The 21,838-nt window shown below is 47.0% G+C and overlaps 1 protein-coding gene across 1 annotated transcript in view; it reads left to right on the top strand.

Annotated features, from left to right (window-relative positions):
• The first annotated feature begins 18,085 nt into the window (after nt 1–18,085).
• Nucleotides 18,086–21,838, top strand: part of BRINP2 (BMP/retinoic acid inducible neural specific 2) — an 80,753-nt gene continuing 77,000 nt past the window's right edge. Inside the window, exon 1 of the mRNA XM_060277444.1 lies at nt 18,086–18,661. The gene's annotated coding sequence lies outside the window, so the exon portion shown is untranslated. The remainder of the gene's footprint in view (nt 18,662–21,838) is intronic.

The following is a 21,838-nucleotide window of genomic DNA, read 5'->3' as shown; positions in this document are numbered from 1 at the left end:
GGATTTTTATTTTATTTTACATGGAATAGAGTTCTCAATTGCTGGGCTTTGCTGAAGTTATCTCACGGGTTAGACTTCATGATATTGTTACAAAAGTTGGGTGCCACCCCCACTCTTTGCAAGATTCCAGGGGGTTCCAGGCACTCACCCAGGGTCTGTGTTGCTTTGGAGAATTAAGACATGCCAGATACTGTCGTAGTCTATTCACCTATTTACACCTTCAGTCTGCATTGAGGGAGTCCAGATCTTGCAGCACAGCTACTTAATGAGGGGCTTGTCACCCACAGCAGTGCAGCCATGGAGTCCAAGACATCTCTCCCAGCCAGCCTTAGAATCACAGAGTTGAAAGAGACCACAAGGACCATCCAGTCCAACCCCCTGCCAAGCAGGAAACACCATCAAAGCATTCTGCTTAAAGACCTCCAAAGAAGGAGACTCCACCACACTCCTTGGCAGCAAATTCCACTGTTGAACAGCTCTTACTGTCAGGAAGTTCTTCCTAATGTTTAGGTGGAATCTTCTTTCTTGTAGTTTGAGTCCATCGCTCCGTGTCCGCTTCTCTGGAGCAGCAGTAAACAACCTTTCTCCCTCCTCTATATGACATCATTTTATATATTTGAACATGGCTATCATATCACCCCTTAACCTTCTCTTCTCCAGGCTAAACATACCCAGCTCCCTAAGCTGTTCCTCATAAGGCATTGTTTTGTAAAGAAGCTAGTAAAATGCTCCCGCTTTGCCGCTTTACAGAGAGCTAGGGAGAGGCGGACGGGAGCCACTGCTCCTCCTCCCTCCCTCCCTGGTTTGCTGTAAAGCGGCAAAGCAGGAGCCACTTACGGCGACCCAGCCCCCCCCAGCCTCCCTCCCCCCTGGCTTGCTGTAAGTGGCTCCCGCTTTGCTGCTTTACAGCAAGCCAGAGAGGGTGGGAGGGGGACGGACGGGAGCCGTGCCTCCCAAGAGGACGCAGCTTTGCCAACGCCCCAGCAAAGTGGCGTGGGGGGGGGTGTGACATAAAAAATTCCACATCAGGTACCACCTGGGCTTGCTACGCCTCTGGTTGGGGTGCCCCTCCCCAATGCCTTGTCTACTCTCTCTCTGCCAGAGCTGCCAAACTTGGTGGGGTATTGGTGGGGGCAGAGAAAAAATTGCTTGGGGTAGGCTGATTAGGCCACCCAACTAGGAATTAACCACCTGCAGCTCTTAAAGGTAAAGGTAAAGGGGGCCCTGACCATCAGGTCCAGTCGTGTCCGACTCTGGGGTTGCGGCGCTCATCTCGCTCTATAGGCCGAGGGAGCCAGCGTTTGTCTGCAGACAGCTTCCAGGTCATGTGGCCAGCATGACAAAGCCGCTTCTGGCGAACCAGAGCAGCGCACGAAAATGCCGTTTACCTTCCCTCCGGAGCGGTCCCTATTTATCTACTTGCATTTTGATGTGCTTTCGAACTGCTAGGTGGGCAGGAGCTGGGACCAAGCAACGGGAGCTCACCCCATTGCAGGGATTCGAACCGCCGACCTTCTGATCAGCAAGCACTAGACTCTGTGGTTTAACCCACAGCGCAACCCATATAGTGCAAAGCCCAGCCTGACCACCAAATGCATAGTTGTTGTTGTTGTTTTTTGCAATGCAAAAACAAAAGCTTTTTTTAAAAAAAAATAATTCAAGGAAATTGATATAGTTGCTTTCATTTAGATGATTAATCAGGGAATACGCATAGTCAATGAACAAAGTTTCTGGCAATTGCCTATGGGAGTTCTATAGGTGCGGCTAGGAGCAGAGCTGGTAATTATGCTGCTCCCATTTTATTTATCTGAATGCATTATTTATGCCTTTTCACAAAGTTCCATTCTTTTAATATACTACTGTGTATTAAAGGGACAACAGTTTGAAATCTAATCAGTTTGAAGACTGAGTTAAGAGTCATTTTAAGTGCCATCGTTCTCAGCGGGAGCCTCGGTCAATATCCCCCCCCCCTGTGCTTTTTTGAAGAAATGTTTGGCTTTCTGTTACTGATTTGCAGATCTATTCAAATAACATTGGGCTTGGTTGGGGGATATAATAGAATTCCGTGCTGGGACAATTTAGCAGCACCCAGTCATTGCTGTTCTGCTTTAAGCTGGGAGAGGAAAAGCAGGCACACAGAAATGTGATGTAGATGCAAGCGAAAGGGTTTCCTTTCCACAGTAAATGGCCAGTTGTGCAGGCGGCCTTAGACTTAAAATAAGGAGTCATGTTCAGCCTGTTTCTCCCGATGCCAAAGCAAATGGGGCTAGTCATATGATTAATTATGTGTTTTTGAATCTCAAAACTAAATACACTTGCTGGGAGAAATTCTCATTGATTTGTTGAATAGAACTTGCATCCCAGTAAGCGGGTTTGAAATCAATTGAAGCCAGAACTGTGAACACTAAACAAAAGAAAAGAAATCCTCTATTGATCCTACCAGCAGGGCCAGTTGGTGTAGGACTCAAATGTGCTGGTTCTTTACTGCCAGGACCTGGCAAGGGCTGTGGCCTTTGGGGCACCCTATATCTGATTCTAGACCTGGAGGGGTGTGCTTGAAATACAGTGGGCAGTAAGCGTGCGAAACAGTTCTGTGTACTGTATATCCCAAATTACGAGGCAGATTTGGGTCATTTGGGAAAGTTCTCACATTTCTGAGTTGGCTCACACCACTAACAATGTGGAATCTACACACATATAAAAAAAATTCTGAAAATGCCTTTTTAAAAAAAAGCATTTTAAAAAAAGACATTGAATTTCCCATAAGGCTCACCATCGCCATCTAGTGTCATATTGTATATTGTGCTTAAAACACACTTGAAGCGTTTTATTCGCAGCTGTATAGCTGAGTCCCAGGTGGATCAGAGGCTCTCTTCCGAGTTGCTGCCTAATGAAAGGAATAGGCGGCAAGGAAACTCCTGCTGCATAGAGACGCTTGCCTCTTCCCTCTGCTTTTCTCTAATCTCCCTGGGAGCTCTGGGCAGCAGGGTGTTCTTCCTGTTGCAAGAGGCTCTTGGAGAAGTTTTAAAAAACAGCAGGCTCTTCCTGCTCAGGGCTGACTTTATTCCCTTCCTCTCAGCAACGCAACTGGATCCCAAGGTGAGTTAGCTTGAAGTTGAACGCCAGTGGGAGAAGGCTGGGGGAGAGGAATTACCTGACTGGCATAAACATTCCCCACCCACCACTCCCATAGGCTCCAATATTCCAAACTTTTGTCCCCCACAAGAGCACTTCTTCTTTTTTGTAAATAACTTTTTATTATTTCAAAAATAATAATCAATAAAATAAAGATACAAAAATCAAACCACCATCTAACATTTATACTTCTAATAAAAAATCCTACTATTTTACAAACCTTCTTTTGAGATTCTTTAAACCTCAAGACTTCCTTCCACTCCCCTTCTACTGGTTCTTTACATCTTACATCATTCTCTGCATTTTGTTATCATTTTTATCTACTTGTTACACCTTCACATTCTCTAATTCTTTATTCTACTTACAAATGCTTAATCTAAACCTGCCAATGTACCAGCTTGTTTACAGTATTTCTGCACATACACAATAAATTTTCCCCCATTCTTTTTTAAACACAAGAGCACTTCCTAGCAGGAGAAGGACAACTGGCACTGCGCCAACTACACGAAACAGCACACACACCCTCCAATGTCCCGAGAAAACCCTTAATCCCAATTTTATTGCATTTTATTCTGTAGCGGATTTACACAAAGAAAAACACACACCAATACAGTGGTACCTCTGGTTGCGAACGGGATCCGTTCCGGAGGCCCGTTCGCAACATGAAAAGGCTGCATCCTGAAGCGCCGAACCTGCGCACGCGTGTGATGCAATTTGGCACTTCTGCGCATGTGCAAACCGCGATTTAGCACTTCTGCACATGCATGCGCGCCAAAACCAGAAGTAACCCGTTCCGGACTTCTGGGTTCGGCGTGGGACGCAACCTGAAAAGACGTAACCCACAGCGGACGCAATACATCTTAAATACATTTAAGAAAGGGACAAGGTTAGACGTGGATGCACAAAGCTTTTCTTTAAATAATAATTATTAATAATAATAATTAATAATAATAATAATGTCTCCTTGTGCTCCATTCTGCTCCCCCTTTCTTCCCACCCAGGGTGGCCCTGCCCTCTGCCTGCCCCACAGAGCTGGCGCTTCACATGGGGCTAGGCCTCGGTAGCAGCAGCCTCTCCTTCTCCAGCAGCTGCTATGAGCTGCCCAAAGGATGAGGCCAGCAGCAGTGGTCAGGGAGAGGCAACAGGATGCTCCCTCGCAGCTAGCACTGCCATTGCCGCCACTACTCGGGACAAACGCTGGCCCACGCCCCTCCCCAAGCACAGCATGGGTGGAGCTGGCAGAGAAAATAGGGACATTCCGTAATTCTGAGAATTTCACGGGAGAATCGGGACACTTGGAAGGTATGCACTTCTCTGTTTCATTATTACAGATATTACGCAAATTTGACCTTGTGGGAGAACCACTGCAGTTATCGTTCTGAAATTGGCCTGGCTTTAGGGATGATCATGCTTCCAGTTGTGTCTAATTCTGATAAAAACAGAAAAAGTTACAAAAATTTGTTTGGAAAAAAATCAAACTTTACCTGTGCCCTGCGTGAAACCCCCTGGATGTATCTGCCTGCAAAACAGAAACTTTTTCTTCAAGTGTATTTACATCTATGCCTGTCTGTCTCATCCTGTGGACTCCCAGGCTTCTTCCTTAAAGAGGCAGCACACAACAGTTGCCTTCTTTATGTACAAAGCTACAGTGGTGCCTCGCTAGACAAAATTAATTCGTTCCACGGGTCTTTTCTTATAGCGAAAAATTCATCTAGCGAATCCCATAGGAATGCATTGAATTTTTTTTTTTGCCCATAGGAACGCATTAATTGAATTTCAATGCATTCCTATGGGAAACCGCTATTCGCTAGATGAATTTTTCGTAAAACGCATTCGTCTAGCGAGGCAACCTCCGCTCGAAAAATCATTTCGTTAAGCGGAAATTTTGTTAAGCAGGGCATTAGTTAAGCGAGGCACCACTGTATTCCTTTCTTCATGTGAAGACAGCTTGAAGCTTTAACACAGCCTGTCTCAGACTGTTTGTCAAGCCGCAATGCGGTTCCTCGCTCAAGCCCCAAAACTTTGGTCCTTTCTTCACTTTTGGGGCACTGGCGGGGGAACGGGGATGGGGGCGGGGGAGCACAACACCCCCAGCACCATTGGGGAGGGGGTACCATTGCAGCCGCCCCCTGACACACGCCGTGCACCCCCCCACACCGTGCTGGGTGCCACGCCCCCAGGACACACACCACGCCCCCGTGGGTGGCATGCCATGCCCCCGGGATGCTCGCTAGCCATGCCCCTGCCTGCTCTCCACCCCCAATGCCAGAGCATGCAGCTTCACCACTATAGTGGGGCAGCTGGTCAAAAAGAGGAAACCATGGACACTTCAAGGTACCAAGCAGAAATCTCTTAAGGGGCACTACACTAGCTACCGGTAGGGAGTCAGGTGATCATGGGGAACCAATAACATTTTGCTTCCACAAAGTCTTCATGGCTTCTCGGTGCCCTTCAGCCTGAGCAACAAGTTGATGAGCAAGGGCACTCACTTCCATATTGACCCTTACTAGGCAATCCCCATGCCTGCCTTTTCGCCCATCAGCTCCTCACAACTTGTCCTATTGTCTCATACAAATAATGCTTCACCTCTTGGCCTTCTGCTCTGGTTTTGGCATTTTGCCTGTCCATGGACTTCACAGCCAGTTGCCCCATCAGTCTTGGCAGCTTGAGCCCTCCGTTATTTCTGGAGCCTGATTACGTCACATTCCTAGAACAGGGAATTTGAGAGTCGGGAATGAAACATAGGGAAGGACCCTGGAAGCTGCCTTGTAGAAAGCCAGGTCATTGGTCCATCTAGTTAAGTATCGTCAACATTACCCAGCGGTGGCTTTATAGGGATTGGGGCAGGAGTCGTTCCTAGCCCTACCTGGAAATACCAAGGGATTGAACCACCTGGGACTTTAAGTATGTCTTCTACAAAGTATGTCAAAGTATGTCTTCTACAACTCAGCTACAACCCTTTCAGCAACCCACTTTTAAGACTTGACAGTTATAACTCTCTCGTCCTTTTAGACATACAGTACTTGTCCCAACTCCAACTTAGAACAATATTCAAATGAGACCACAGAATTGGACTCAATTTAGTGTGCCATCTTAATAGCTCAACTTTAGGAATGTGAGTACAGTGGAATACCTTAAATACAAGGCTGGTTGGCTGGTAGGTTGGTAAACTGCACAAAACTATGAAGATGCCAGATCTTTTCTTCTTCTTCTTCTTCTTCTTCTTCTTCTTCTTCTTCTTCTTCTTCTTCTTCTTCTTCTTCTTCTTCTTCTTCTTCTTCTTCTTCTTCATATTTTTTTGCTAAATAAATAAGTAAATAAATACAGTGGCCTTTTCATGGCTTAGCTCTGTTATTCCTTTAATGGTCAGGGCAAAATAACAGTATGATCCTCATGAGGTTAAGCCCTTTCTTAAATAGGGCTCAATCAATCTTTATTGCAGTCAAAGACCAGACAGCAAAGTTAACAACCACCACCACCACAACAACAACAACATATGCCACATCCTCCTGAAGAAGCAGATGTAATTAAAAATTCCCTATAAACTCATTTACATTAAAAATAACACTCCTTCAGCTAAAATCTGTATTCCAGAGATTAAAATTAAATGGGGGTGTAATTTACAAAGGGCAGGAGGGCAGTTTAGCATGCTCACTCCACTTCTGCTTATTCCTCAGAAGCACCTCTGAAGGCCTCTCCCGGAAAGGAGAGGTTTTTTTACCGACTCTCTAAGGTGAGGAGACTGCAAATCTTGGGGTTTTTTTTAGATGGAGACACTATGAACATAATTAATGCTTTCAAAACCTTGAGGCAAGATTGCTTTAATGCACTCTATGCAGGCCTGCCATTAATGACTCTCCAAAAGCTTTAGTGACTCACATCCTGACAACAAGGGACAATGCCAGGAGGATATTGTCATGGATCTCGGGTACCAGAAGTCTGCTAGTTAATGGTAGAAATTAATAAACAGCAGTGTTTCATTAATATTTGGGACATGAAGGGAAATACAAGCTGCAGAACTGCGACAGGCAAGAAATTTCTGGGTTAGCTTATGCAAACTAGCCTGGCTGGGTAGTTAAGTGCAGAGCCATTAAGAAACAACAGGGAGGCAGGTGCTGGGCTGTTTAAGACAACTGGCAATGCAAAGGCCATTCCCCCCCCCCTTCTGCTGGGAGGAATGGACAGAAACAGGAGATTTTGAAGGTTGCCAAGGTGGCAGTGGGGGGCATGATGTCAGAGGAAAAAAGTGTCCTTTTTGAAATCTAAATGTGATTCTGGGAACAAGAAGGAGGAAGTAGGCAGAACCATATTGGGGCTTGTTGGAGGAGGCTGCACGCACCAAAGGATGGGGAGTCATGACTTTGGACCCAAGCTTGCTGAAGCTATGAGAGGGGCAAGGAGCAACACGCTTGGGGTATAATGTTCAGCACCCCCTCCACTGAAGACTCCAGGTGTAAATACCTGTTACAATAAACCACATTTCTTAAAGAGACCAGCTTCCACTGTGCCTCGTTTTCCCCAATGGAAACAAAACCCTGAGATAGTTCCTGGAACCTCCTGGAATCTTGCTACTGCACGGGCCTTTGTAACTATTTCATTCTACTGCTCCAGCATCTGCACTTGTCTCTCCTTTGCAAATGAAGCAACATGAAACCAACATTTCGTGCAGCAAGTTTCACAGGGCACACACAGTATTGAGTTCAGCGTGTACGTGCTTTAAAATAATAATTTTGAAAGCTCTAGTGAATATCAAAGAGAGGATCTTTTCAACTTTTTGCTTCAGGTGCAAAAAAATGTCGAGGGTTAGAAATGAAAATTAAGTTTCTAGGTTTTATTCTAAACAACTTAACACACCAATTTATTTCCCACCCCATCCCCAATCTCTTTATGTTTCAGTCTGATTCACTCTGACCTGTTAGGAGGAGAGATTTACTGTAAATTAAATTGAAATAGATAAATAAAAATGGTGCAAAACCAGCTGCAGCTCCACATTTATGTCCCAGTCAGATTTGCACATTCTTTGTTAGCCTTCAGGTTGGATTATCAATCTGCCTTCGAAGATAATTCAGAAGCTGCTTGTGTGCCTGTGGAACCAACACTGGAGCTGAGAGTCCAGAACTTAGCACACTTGTTTTGGCACAACTGCACTGACTGCATTTTAGCTTTTAAACACAATTCAGAGTGCTGACTATTACTGTGGTAATGACCCTAGGGCAGGAGTCAGGAAGGTTTATCTTGCTTGGGCTGGATCGGTCCCACAGAGATCCCTCCATGGGCTGGATCACGTGTGAGCACTCACACCTGTGATTTTCAGCGTCTGCGCAGACACAATTTTTGGCGCTGCGGAAGTGAGTCCCTGCACCACGCCGTACCAGTTTAGTGCAGCGCGTGAGCGGGCAACTCAGTTCGGGGGTGGCTCGGGGGCCGGTCAGACGACCTCCGTGGGCCACTTCCAGCCTTAGGTTTCTGACCCTTTCCCTAGGGTGTGGTGTCTTAAGGCTGTAAAGGGCTTTATAGTTTAATCTAACACTTAAAGGTAAAAGTACAGTGGTACCTCAGGTTACAAACACTTCGGGTTACAGACTCCGCTAACCCGGAAGTAGTACCTCGGGTTAAGAACTTTACCTCAGGTAAATACTAAGTGCTATAAGAAGATATAGGGATTAACAATTGGGTTTATTTATATTTGAGTTTGCATATTAGAATACAGATTTTGTTCTCATTTCTGATATGACCCAAATTTTGATATGAATTTTTATGTTATGCTTTATGTTAGGTTATGATTTAATTTGTTTATTAATTGAATTATAATTTATTATTAGTTTCTTTGTACTTATATATCAATGTATTTATTTATTTGCTCTTCTTTTTTCTTTTTTCTTTAATTTTCTGTTTTCTTTGTATTTTTTTGTATGTTTGTGTATGTATTTTAACTTTAATAAAATTATTTTTTTAAAAAAAGTCCAGTCAAAGGAGACTATGGGGTGTGGCGCTCATCTCATTTCAGACAGAGGAAGCCGGCGTTTGTCCACAGACAGCTTTCCGGGTCATGTGGCCTGTGTGACTAAACCGCTTCTGGCGCAACGGAACACCTTGACAGAAGCCAGAGCACACGGAAACGCCATTTACCTTCTCGCCACAGCACAACCTATTTATCTACTTGCACTGGCGTGCTTTTGAACTGCTAGGTTGGCAGGAGCTGGGACTGAGCAACGAGAGCTCACCCAATCTTGTGGATTCGAACTGCCATTCTTCCGATCGGCAAGCCCAAGAGGCTCAGTGGTTTAGACCACAGTGCCACTTAAAACAACTATATTAAATACTGCTTTTCAAACAGTACAAAACTCTGGTGCTCCATAGCATTACTTGTTATTCTCATTTGATGTTCCATGATTTTTTGGGATGGATTTGCTGTAAGTGTCTGCCCACTTTGTTTGTAATATGGCACAAGCTAGATAACATTCAGAATAATTGTTGCAAACTCAGTTTATTTATATACTGCATTTTCCAGAAATACTTTGTGCTCAAAGCAGTTCTCAGAATATTATATATTCATATAACATATACGGTATGTCTAAAAAGATCATCAGGACAAAAAAGCACACATTGAAAAAAAACATTACAAAGGGTCAGAACATAAAATCATTAAGAAGCAAAAGGTGTTTGCAGTGAATGCTAGTGGGGCAGTATGTTCCCCTATCACTCGGTCCCAGAAAACAGAAGCAAGGTGTCCACCCCAGAACAGAGACCAATGTGTCCACATCTGAATAGCCCCCCAGCAGCTGTTTGACTCTAGACCCAAGATATGGGCAAGCCTGGCTAGTGGCTCTTGGACAGAACTCTCCCATATATTGGCAGAAACCGAAGATATAATTTAATTACAATAACAGAATAATCATAAGAAATGAAAGAATACATTACCACAACCAGGCTCTCCTGACCACACACACACACACACACACACACACACACACACACACACGGCCTATAGCCCCCAACTCCATCAGCCCTGGCCAGTGCAGTAAATGGTCAGGGAAGACAGGAGCCACATACATAATTCTTAAGAAGGATGTAGGCAAACTGGTGAGCAATGAAGATAACAAAGAGGTTATCAATTGTTCTATGTATGAGGAAGGTTAATGCATCAGGCGTTGTGTATTGGGTCATCCTTCAGGTGCCTTTAAAACACTGAGGCTACAATTAAACAATTCAGACAGAACTGTGCCTGCACCAAGGTCAACAAGCAACTCTGGCTCAATAAGCAGAAGATGCTCTCTTAACAATTGGTCATCCCCTTTACTCAGCCTGGAGGTGTCAACATAACCAAGGTCATCAACTCTGCTACATAAGTCATTTTCTTCACCAAATAAGGAGAAGCCCTTGTAGGCACAGGAGGTTGAAGAATGCCTGTTCAACTGTTGTCACAAAGAAAAAGTTATTTCCTGACACATCCTTTCTTTCTGTCTTTAATTGTACCCTTCACAAGCATCTATGTCAGGCATAGGCAAACTTGGCCCTCCAGATGTTTGGAGACTACAATTCCCATCATACCCTGACCACTGGTCCTGTTAGCTAGGGATGATGGGCCGAGATGATGGGCATCTGGAGGGCCGAGTTTGCCTATGCCTGATCTATGTTATAAATTAATTACTGATATCTGAATTGGTGAGAGCCAACAAGGTCTGCCACTGTGACTGGCACCTTGTCTACATGTAATTTCAGCATTGTTGGGTCTGTGTCATTAGGGGATGGGGTGCAAAATAAGAGTCAACATTTCTTATGGATTTGGCCAGCATTTGAAATTTAGATTTTGAGGTGTAGATTTCTCCCTGTTGCTATTTCCTAGGGTTCCGAGGTGTGTGCCTCTTGAGCATGGAAGTTCCATTTAGCTATCAAGGTTAGTGGTAGCTAATAGAACTATCTTTCATATATAAAGCTTTATGCATTGCAAGCTAAAGGAAAGGTAAATCTCACCTTAGATTGGACCAGAAAGTTCTACTCCCATTCCCCAAAGATGTAGAATGGCGACAGTGTGGGGCTCTGGTTCCACATCACCCAGAGCTCCTCTAGGCCCTAGCAAAGGAGTTGAGGGCAGGGCACCACATAATGGCATCACCCTCTCCACCTTCCTTGCCAGCGAAGAAGGGGAATCAAGATCTCAATCCGGCTCTGCTGCCCATGTGGATCCTGCCACCTGAGGCAGTCACCTCACATCGCCTCTTTAGTGGGCTGTTCTTGGTCTAGGGGAACCCCCCAATTATTCAGATAATGGTTAACTTCCCCCCATTAAACTGACTAATGCCTTTCGCCATGGCACTCCCTGAGAGGGATGTGAATATGAATTGCCCAGTAACTGTTGTGGTCTGCCCTCTTTCACCACTGCTTCGTTCCCATACTTGTACAGACTGATCTTATGCATATATATTTGGAAACAGGTCTCAAAGAGGATGTCCTGGCCCTTCCTTTCCCATTTTCAAATCCAAAAACTACCAACGAACCCTGAATTTCCTTCCCCCTCCTTCTTTTTTAAAAAACCAACAACAGATTTACAGATTTCTGTCTGTATCAGTGGGCAGCTTTGCTTTGTAAGAAGTCAAGGTCAGAAGCAAAAGGAGGAGGTATGGGAAAGAAAGGAAAAACAGAGCGTGTAGCCAAAACTTTCCGTCCTTTCCCTTACATTCTAGACATCTGGTTCCCATGAGCCACTTGACTAATCCTAATGTTTAATTCTTTGATGTCCCTTAAATCTCTGAATCCTTTCTGTTCCCAGACCTTCCAAAGCCTTAATCTCCACCACTGTCCTTTGCTTCCCTGGCAGAATCAAACCGCTCTTTTCACCTCCCTCTGCTCAACTTGATATCTTAGCTGCTTCTTCCTCTTACATTTGAGAAAGAAAGGGGGAAACAGGGGGATTTTGTTGTGCCATTTGACATCCTAAGACCTGGGGATGTGATGGTGTTTTACCAACCTTTGAAAAGGGCGTAAGGGGTGATGGGCAGGGTCTCAATGCCCTCCCACCCTAACATATTCTGACAACAATTTTGTTGCTACATAATTTCCCCTTATCCCTTCTGCCTTTAGGTTGGCAACTTGAGGAGCCAAATATCGCTTCCCAGGAGGCCAAATTTGTTACCTGCTACGCCCACCTCTAGTCACATGCAGAGGAAGTCTGCCCAGCTTAGGAGAAACAGGAAGTTCCGACTGGCTCATCCATACACCCCCTTTTATGTCCACTCTAGGGATGTTGTACTTGACTGCTCTTGTGATTCACATCCCACACCGACAAAGGTCCATATAGTTAAAGCTATGGTTTTCGCAGTAGTGATGTATGGAAGTGAGAGCTGGACCATAAATAAGGCTGATCGCCGGAGAATTGATACTTTTGAATTATGGTGCTGGAGGAGACTCTTGAGAGCCCCATCGACTGTGTCAGGAGTATGGGCAGGAGTCAGGCTCTGGGGCCTGTAGTGCTTTGCAGGACTGGGGCCTCCCTCAGCTTGTGCTGGAGAAGCAAGGAGTGGCCACTCAGGTGAAGACCTCAGCTTGTGCTGGAGAGGCAAGGAGTGGCCACTCAGGTGAGGCCACTTGTTATCTCACTGCACCTGGTGGCAGGAGCTGGGAGGGATAAAAGCTCAGCATTTCCCTTCAGCTCTTTGCCACAGCAACGCTACCCCTGCCTGGTTGCCTCTGGCCTCTCGACCCTTGGACCCTTGCTTTGCCGACGCTTTGATCCTCGACCCTTGGACCCTTGCCTTGCCGACGCCTTGCTCCTTGGACCCTTGCCTTGCTGACACCTTGCTCCTCGACCCTGGGATCTTTGCCTTGCCGATGCCTTGCTTCTCGACTCCCAGACCTTCGCCTCTGCCTTGCTTCTTGACCCTGCGACTGCCTGCTGCTGGACCATCAGCCCTGCACCTGTTCCTGCTTCTACATCACCATCTTGCCTCTGGTCCTGACGTCCTCAGTCAGGGCTTCAACCACCCGCCGACCGGACCATGACAGACTGCAAGAAAATCAAACCTATCCATTCTTAAGGAAAACAGCCCTGAGTGCTCACTGGAAGGACAGATCCTGAAGCTGAGGCTCCAAGACTTTGGCCACCTCATGAGAAGAGAAGACTCATTGGAAAAGACCCTGATGTTGGGAAAGATGGAGGGCACAAGGAGAAGGGGACGACAGAGGATGAGATGGTTGGACAGTGTTCTCGAAGCTACCAACATGAGCAGGGCCACCTTAAGTACATCAAGCATCATGGCACAAAGGTCCCTCCGGTACCCCCTCCCTTTCCCAAAATTTAGCCTGGGGTGGAGGGCGTGGTTGGGGCTGCCTAACTACAGCCCACTGCTGGCATTCTTACAGCTGCCCAGCGGCCCCGATGAGCTGGGCTAGCCAGTGAGTCGCTCATGAGAGGCACGCAATGCAGACGCCACCGAGAGGGAGGTGAAGAGGAGCAGGAGAAGCCGAGGCGGTGACTCTGGCGACCACCAAGCCTGCGTCCCGGCCATTGTTGCCTTTCTTCAGCCAATCAGGGTCAGCCTGCACGTTTGTACACAGAGCCTAAAAGAGACGCCTGCCTTGCCCCAGCAGCGCTGCGGCTGAGGGAGAGGAGGCAGCGGCAGCAGCGGAGCCATAGGGCTTAGTGGCTTGTTGCGCCCTGCCAATGTTGGGGTGCACCTGAGAGGCCGGCGCCCTGGCGCAACGAGCCCCTAGCCCCTATGGGAAGGACGCCTCTGAACATGAGTTTGACCAAACTGTGGGAGGCAGTGGAAGACTGGAGTGCCTGGCGTGCTCTGGTCCATGGGGTCATGGAGAGTCGGACACGACTAAACAACAACAAACCATTTGGAGTGGAGGGGGGTGAGATTCTGGCACTATAGAATTATAGATGTCAGGGGTGCCAACTTAAATAAAATATCGTGGGGGCTCGGGTAAGGCCCACCCCACATCATTGATCACATGATTCAGTGCACACACAACATTTGAATAGGAATGTCCATCAACTTTGTGGGGGCCCGGCCCCCTCAAATGTTTTATTGTGGGGACCAAAGTCCCCATGGCTCCTGGGAGTTGGCTCCTATGACAGCTGTTATTTTTAAGATGCAAGGCCTGCTTCCATATAATCTGTTCACTGAGCGCTTGTTCTGATTTGTGTGCAGGAAAGTTTTATGGTGTTGTATCAAACAAGAGCTATCCCGCACTTTCCAAAGTATTTACCCATTACAAAAAATAAAAATAAAATCCAATTTTTATGGGGGGGGGCGGTGTGGGCAACATGAATTTGTTGGTATGTAATTGAATCCTGCCCCAAAATATGACCGCTCAGGAAGCAGCTCAAGTCTCTCTAGTCCCCAAACTGGTGCCCCTGAAGACCTTCCTTGGGTGCCCAAGCATTTGAACACCAGGCAATAGGAATCCCTGGAGCCCTAAAGAACTTCTGTCTCGCCACGTCCCTTTGTGCACCCCACCTTAGATTCCTATTGCTTCTAACTTATTTCCCCATCCCTGGAATCTCCATAGTTTGTCCTTTCTTTCCCCCTAGCAACCAGGATTCATCCTTCCTGCGGTGGGTTCATCTGGGTTAAAGAACACCCTTAGGAGTTATTTCTGTAAATACTACTATTATGCAGTAAGTGTAGGTGAATTTTAAAGACCCCCATTCCCATGAAAGTGTAAAAACTTTGCAAAGAAGCTTAGGCATGTCTCCTGCTGTGCAGAAGCTAAAAACACATTAAGAATTCACCATATAGTTAACATACATTACAGTAGTACACATGTCTACTTTAAAGTAAGTTTATTTGTGTTTAATGAAGCTTACTCCCAGGTAAGTGGGTATAGGATGGCAGGTTAGGCTTTGTTTTAGAGTTGGCATTGAAGGAAAGAGGTTTCTTGTGCCTTTAACAGCTGCATGGCAGGCAGAAATCCAATAACTTAAGACTTCTATAGTATGGAAATATAATTATGAGGATAGCATCACCATGATAGCACACTCTCTAGTTTTGTGTTATGCAATGCCCTCTACAGCACCCATGTTGTGCTGTGACATGCTTTCCATGACAATCGTTCTGTGACGGCATCCACAGCACTCTCTCAAAATTGAAAACATGGCCATTGGTGCTGAAGGGTTGCAAACCCCAATTTAGAAGTGCCATGCTCCATAATCTGAAGTGTATGTTTTCCCCCAATCCTGAGCCACTGTTTTGAATCTGACTTCTCTTGTCTTGGTGGACGTAGAGGTTGCAGCAAGAAGAAATAGAGAGGATGGCGATGAGCCTGAGGGCTGAACCTTGCCCGTGATCGCCAAAGAAGAAGAAAGAAAAAGTAAAAATTATGTGGCTTGGATCAGAGACACCCATCCCCAAATCACCGGGTGACCTGACCATAGTTCCTGCTACTCCCCCTTCCCCTCACTGAGCCTACCTCACAGGGCAGTTGTGTGTGCATGGTGGTGGTGGTGGGAGATATGAACCATTGTGTGAAGTCCTGGATTCTTTGGAGGGAGGCTGGGATACAAGCGCAATAATCTCAGATAAACAAAGTCTGAATAAACAGCTTCTAAAGTAATCTTGGGTATTCCATATTTGCATAAACTAGCATATAATGTACCAATTTCTGCCACAAGGCCTCTCCCGGCTTGGTACAGTTTCTCTCTCCCCACAGGAGTCTGCTTTTTTAGAAGTGCAAGCAACCATAGCCTTGAAAATACCCTTCAGAAATTAAAGGATTGAATTAATGTAGGAAATACTGATTCGGGAAAGAGGCTATGTTTTCCCACTAGTGAAAGTTCTCTTCCTCTGCCACAAAAAGGGTTTATGATTCTCCCCAGTTAAAGAGCTGTTGGTGTCCCCTCCCCCGCCCCATGCCACCTGCAAAGTTCCTATTTTTAAATCTTCACGGGAAAAATACATCCTGTTTTTGTATCCCTTTTCGCCTTCTAGAGGAGACTCTATTTCCTAGTCATTGTGGGCTTTCTATTTTACTTTGAAATTCCTCTGGCAAAGAGGATACCGGTACTTGATCCATTAAACCTTACTCTCCTACTGTACACAACCACCAACCTAAGATTACAACAATAACAGAATCATAGAATTGTAGAGTTGGAAGGGGCCTCTAGGGTCATCTAGTCTACCCCTGCAAAGCAAGAATCTTTTGCCCAACGTAGGGCTCGAATCCACCACCCTGAGATTAAGAGTCTCATGCTCTGCTGAATGGCCCATTGTAGGAGCTAAATATTTAACACTTGGCATTTGCACAGTACTTTTTAGAGCATTCAAAACACTTCCCATGTATCATGTTACAGTCTTTACTCAACAACCCTGTAGGGTAGGCCCAATACTGCAAATTAAAGAATCGTAGAGTTAGAAGGGATCCCAAGGGCCTCCTAGTCCAGCCCCCTGCAACGGTCATATTTGCAATATTGGGATCCTGGAAAATGTTTTTATATTGCAAACAAGTAGCATGCCTAACACCAGGTGATAAATTCATGTCAGAGTTAAGATTTGAACCAGTGACTTTCAGATCACACACCTCAGCCATTTGGCTACTGTGCTACACCAAAATCAAGGAGACCTACAAGAGGTTTAGTGGTGTCAAAACTTTTTTTCAACGAGGGCATTTTATGAAGTGAAGGGCCGTTGAGGGCTGACCAAAGTTGTTAACCTTTTTTTAAAGGATTGAAGTTGTTGAGCTTTTTTATGATTTCCCCCCAAAGTTGCTGAGCATTTTTTTTAAGGCTGAAGTTGTTGAGGGTTTTTTGTTTGTTAGGATTTTACCCCAGGAAAGAAACTGCCACAGCACAGGGGCAAATTAAACAGACTGGCGGACCGGATTAAGCCCCCGAAGCGGACTTTGGACATGCCTGATATTACACACAACAAGTGGTGGTGAGGCATATTCAATGTACAGTAGTGCTTTTGTGGACCTGTGATTTTAGAACATGTGCGACCAGAAAGTATATGTAAAAAGGTATTGGAAAGGGTAGCATCTGAATGTCTGCACTAAAGGATGAGAACCATGGATTTGTGTTAGATGCTGTGGGCATGTCCAGACGACTTTAACACATTTTAAGCCCCGTTAATGTCTATGGGAGAGTTAGGCACGTGCTCAAACTTCTCCCACTGGAATCAATGGGAGTTCACAGTACGTTGGGCTACATTTTGCTCCTCTCTCTCGGTTCCTGATTGTAGGCTACCCGCTGCAAACAAGAGCAAGGCTGTATCTGGAACAACCTCCTAAAAAAATAAAATAAAATACAGCCCCGAAAAGCGAACGATGCCCTTCTTTCTCTCTGGAGAGCTAGGTTTTTAGCAGTTTCTCGCCGCCTAGCCATCTCTTTCCTCCTGCCTGCAAAGATCCGATTGTTCTCTACCCTGCTCTCGACGGCGGGCTCCTTTGCAAAGCCAAATCCGTTTCGATATTTCAGCATAGCTGCCAAGTTTTCCCTTTTCTCACAAGGAAGCCTATTCAGCATAAGGGAATTTCCCTTAAAATAAGGGATAACTTGGCAGCTATGATATTGCAGCAGCAGCAGGAGGTGCTGAGAGAGCAGCCCCCCCTGCGCCCCCTTCCCTCCCCAAATCTCCCCCTTCTCTCGGATCCCTCTGCGGTCGAGCCTTGCCCGTGCTGCCAGGCGAGACTTAACTCTTCCGCCGCCGGCCCTATCCCAGTCGCTCTCCATCCCAGCCGCTCCAAAACAAGGCGGCAGCACCGAGAAGTTCTTCGCCGCCGCCGCGCCAGGCAAGAAGGGGGAAGCCGAGCCGCAGCTCCAGAGAGACCCACAGCCAACACCCCCCCCCGCACGCCCGTCCGGTGCGAGGCTCCCGGGCCAATCAGGGCCGCGCAGGGAGCCCGAGCGAGGACCCCATTGGCTGCGAGAGCCGCATCCCTCAAACCGAGGCGGGCGGCGGCGGAGGGAGGCCGGCAGCCTTGTGCTCTCGGAGGCACTTTCCGCGAGGGAGCCGGCAGGTGAGGCGCTCCGAGGTGCCGAGAGCTTCGGCGGGGTCCAGGAAAGAGCCGCGGCCGCATTCAGAGCCCCAGCATGGCCGGGGGGGCGCCGCCGCGCCGCGGGGCCGGGGCTATCCGCTTGCCGGGCGCCTTCTCCCCTCGGGCTCCCCTTCTTCCTCCCCCGCGGAGCCCGCCCGCCGCCCGCCCGAAGGGAAGCAGCAGGTAGGGAGCCAAGGAAGGAAGGCGCCGCCTGCCCCGTGACTCCGCCACATCCCCGCCGTCCCGCCTCTCTCGCTCTCCGCCGGAGGCAACCCCGAAGCTCCGCAGGAGCCGCGCCACCCAGGATGCGGACGGGCAGCGCCCGCGCAGCGGAGCGGAGCCTGCGCCGGCGAGGACCTCGGGGGGCAGCTGCCCAGGGCCGCCGTCGATGCCTCCGCCCGTCGCGCGGAACTTCTCCCGGAAGGCCGTGAGGAGGAGAGCCAGGCGGCGCTGGGATCCCGCTCTCGGCGGCCTCTCTGGATTGCGACGTGGAGTTGCGCCCGGAGCCTCTTCGCCGCCTTCCTCGCCGTCCCGACAGCGCTGCGGGGTAAGTCTCCAAAGTTGCTGCGAACTCTCCTTCGCCGGGGCTGGGCTGGCTGTGTCCGGAGGTGGGCAAAGAGGGCACGGGGGGGGGCACCTAATGCTCGGCGCGGCTGCCTCCGGAGCGGGACAGAGGAAGCCACTTGGGCACCGCAGACCGTCGGGGCAGGCAGAGGGATGGCACATCTGTCTGCCTTGGAGCCCATGGGATGATGCCCCCACCCCAAGAAAGGTGGCAGCTGGCAGGGCTCTTGCGCAGCAGCACCTGCGTAGTCCGAGTTTTCCCGGGAGAGGCTGCGGGTTGGATCCGGCCGTGGTGGGGATTGGGCCGCAGTTGGCTGCGGAGGATGGGTAACATGCCGGCGGACCGAGTCCGCGGTTAATTGCCGCACCCGATTAGCTGGCACCCATCCCCAGCCAGGTTTGTGTTTGCAGTGCATGTTGTACATTGAGGGTGGGGGTGGAAGCAGGCGGGGAATCTGTGTTTTTTTTGGGGGGGGGGGTAATCCACCCCAGCCCCATTCTAAGATTGATTCCTATTTGCCATAGGGAAGGAAAGAGGGCGCAAGCACTTAGTTTCGCTCCGAGCTCAGACCCAGACGTGAAGGCTCAGTCGTGGCACCTGTAATCATGAGCGCTTGTGAGCATGAGCAGAGTGAATGCCCATTACCAGGCAAAGTAGCTGTTCCCCCCCCTGAGATGATGGGTTAGGACCTGTCAGGACCTGAGGGTGGGGGATGCTTCCAGGTGAATCTTGAGTCCTGGCATCTTGGGTTGTGGTGAGGGTTTTGGCCATTTTTATAGCTCCCAAACAAATTGTAATGGAAGTTTGGCCAAATTAACTTTTTTTCCCCCTCAGAAGGGGCAGTGGCAGAAAGGTTGGTTGTTAGCCCTTGAGTGAATGAGTTCTACATTCTAGGTTTCAGGGCTGCTAATTCCATCCCCTTCCCCAGTATTAAGATACCATGTAAATCAGCCCTTCCCAATTCAGTTCAGAAGACAGAACCCTCATTCCCCATCAGCTCACCCACCCTGCAGTGCTCTTTGCTGACAAATAGGATCCACCGAAATACCTGCTTTTAGTTAGAATAAGAAATATCCCCTTCTTTTCTGTTAAGGAAGTAAAACCACTTGCATTCTACAAATTTCACCATCTTTTATATCCCTCCTCCACCATGCCAAAAGATCAGACACCCTGTCCTGAGGAAATACTGGTCTAATCTCAGTAGATACCCCTCTTTCCTGAGAACAGCCACCTCCTGAAAGCCACAGTTGTGGAGACCATCGATAAACAATTCATTCTGCAGGCTAGCATTGAGCATAGCTGATAAGCAAGTTGGATGAAATGTATATATTTTATTGCCCATACTAAATTTATACCCAACATTGCATATTAGCCCTCTCTGGTTGGCAGAGAATAAGAATAATAAAGAGAATAAGAATAATAAAGTTACCACACTGGATGTTAAAATTCTGAATGTGGGAGGGTTTTATTTTCTTGGGTTTTTGTTGTTGTTTCAAATCAGTTGTTTTGTGTCGGTTTAAAAAGAAGCTCGAGTTGTTGGCATGACAATGTGGGCACAAGCTTTGTGGGTTACAGGGGAAATATCCGTTTTGAAGTGAATATTCATATGGTGTTTGGCAGGGCTTGCCACTGGACTCCATGTAAATTCCTTTCTTAATTGGCTTGCTCAGCTCAGTACCAGATCAGCAGCTCTTATTTCATGTAATGTAAGGATCATTTCACACATTATGTAGACTAGGCATACCTGGGCGTGCCACCAAGTGTACACTTAATAAGGAGACGAGGCCAATAACTGTTGCCTGATGATATAAATACTTGACAGCACACTAAGAACATCTTAGGTGTATACTACCTATCTAAAAATCTGTGAAGTGGTCACATTTTGTTAAACTCAGAGCCCTGGTGTTCACTTAATTGGGACGTGGCTTGCATCATTCTACTTTTGGAGGGGATAAATGTCAAATGAGACTAAAGTACACATAATGACATGGGTTTAGTCAGCTCCAGTGGGCATTTTCAATTAATTCATTAGGCTATTGTTAAGCATAAGTGCTTGCAGTGGTGTGGAGTGGTTGTTTTGCCTCCCTTCAGACCAGGCATTCTGTTAAGTATGAGCTTAATGGAACAAGGAGAGGCGGGTGGCTGTAAAGCTCTCCTGTGCCGTTGCCAGTGGAGGGAGGGCAAAGAGTTCAAATACTCTGATAGCCAGGATCTCCCAAATCAAGGGCTCTGACACCCTGTAGCTGAGAAGTGGGAGGAGAGAAGATGGCAGATGATGTCAGGGAGGAATTTTGGCTGCCTGCTTCTTTCTCTAGCCGAAAGTATGTGAGAGTGGCAGACAGTGCAGTAAGTCTTGTTCCTGTTTTGTCCCCCCCCCCACCAGAGCTTTTGAACATGCATGATATATAAGGCAGGTATTCAACAGGTGATGTTTTTCAGCATGGAGATGCAGGTTGAGGTGTTGAACTTCGGTCTATTGTGTATCTAAAGTTAAAGGCAAAGAGTGGGGTGGGGAAAACAATATGTGATGGAAACCAGATACTGTATTAAACCATGTTGGGGGTGTTTAATGCCAGGGGTCATATAGACACAAACTTTCAGCAAGGATTTTGGTTTATCTTTTTGGTGAAATAAATGGTATCCCTTGTTTATAGGTATTGCGGGTGTTGGCAAATCCCTCTAAATAACTGAAGTATTCATATTGCAAAAATAGTCAGGGTACACATCCCAATTCTGCCAAGACCAAATCAGTTGGCTAATTCTTCCCTGTTCCTTAATAGCCGGGGGTGAGGGTGGTTTGTGTTTTTTTCTTTTTTACTCTAGTTTATATTATACATTTTGTGTGTTTACCTTGTATTTTTATGCTGTAAACCTCCCTGAGATCTATGAATGAAGAACAGTACACAAATTTAATAAATGAAATAAAATAAAAATAACTGGCCACTTTGCCAGTTGAGGATGGATGACCTACAGCCTGTAACAGTGCAGCATATGTGATTCTTCATCGCACACGCTTGTGTGTGTGGGTAGAGTAAAGCTGACCACTCTCTTGTGGTTCTCTCTGCTTCCATGATGGCTTTGGAGACAGTGTAACATTTACATAAAGTAATAAAGCCTGCCAGTTTGACAGAGAATTCCTTATATGTTGTTGGATCTGGT

The sequence above is a fragment of the Zootoca vivipara genome, chromosome 7, assembly GCF_963506605.1.
Source record: "Zootoca vivipara chromosome 7, rZooViv1.1, whole genome shotgun sequence".
In the NCBI taxonomy this organism is placed as follows: domain Eukaryota; kingdom Metazoa; phylum Chordata; class Lepidosauria; order Squamata; family Lacertidae; genus Zootoca; species Zootoca vivipara.
Note: the sequence above shows the minus strand (reverse complement) of the source record. Positions and strands in the feature narration are given on the sequence as shown.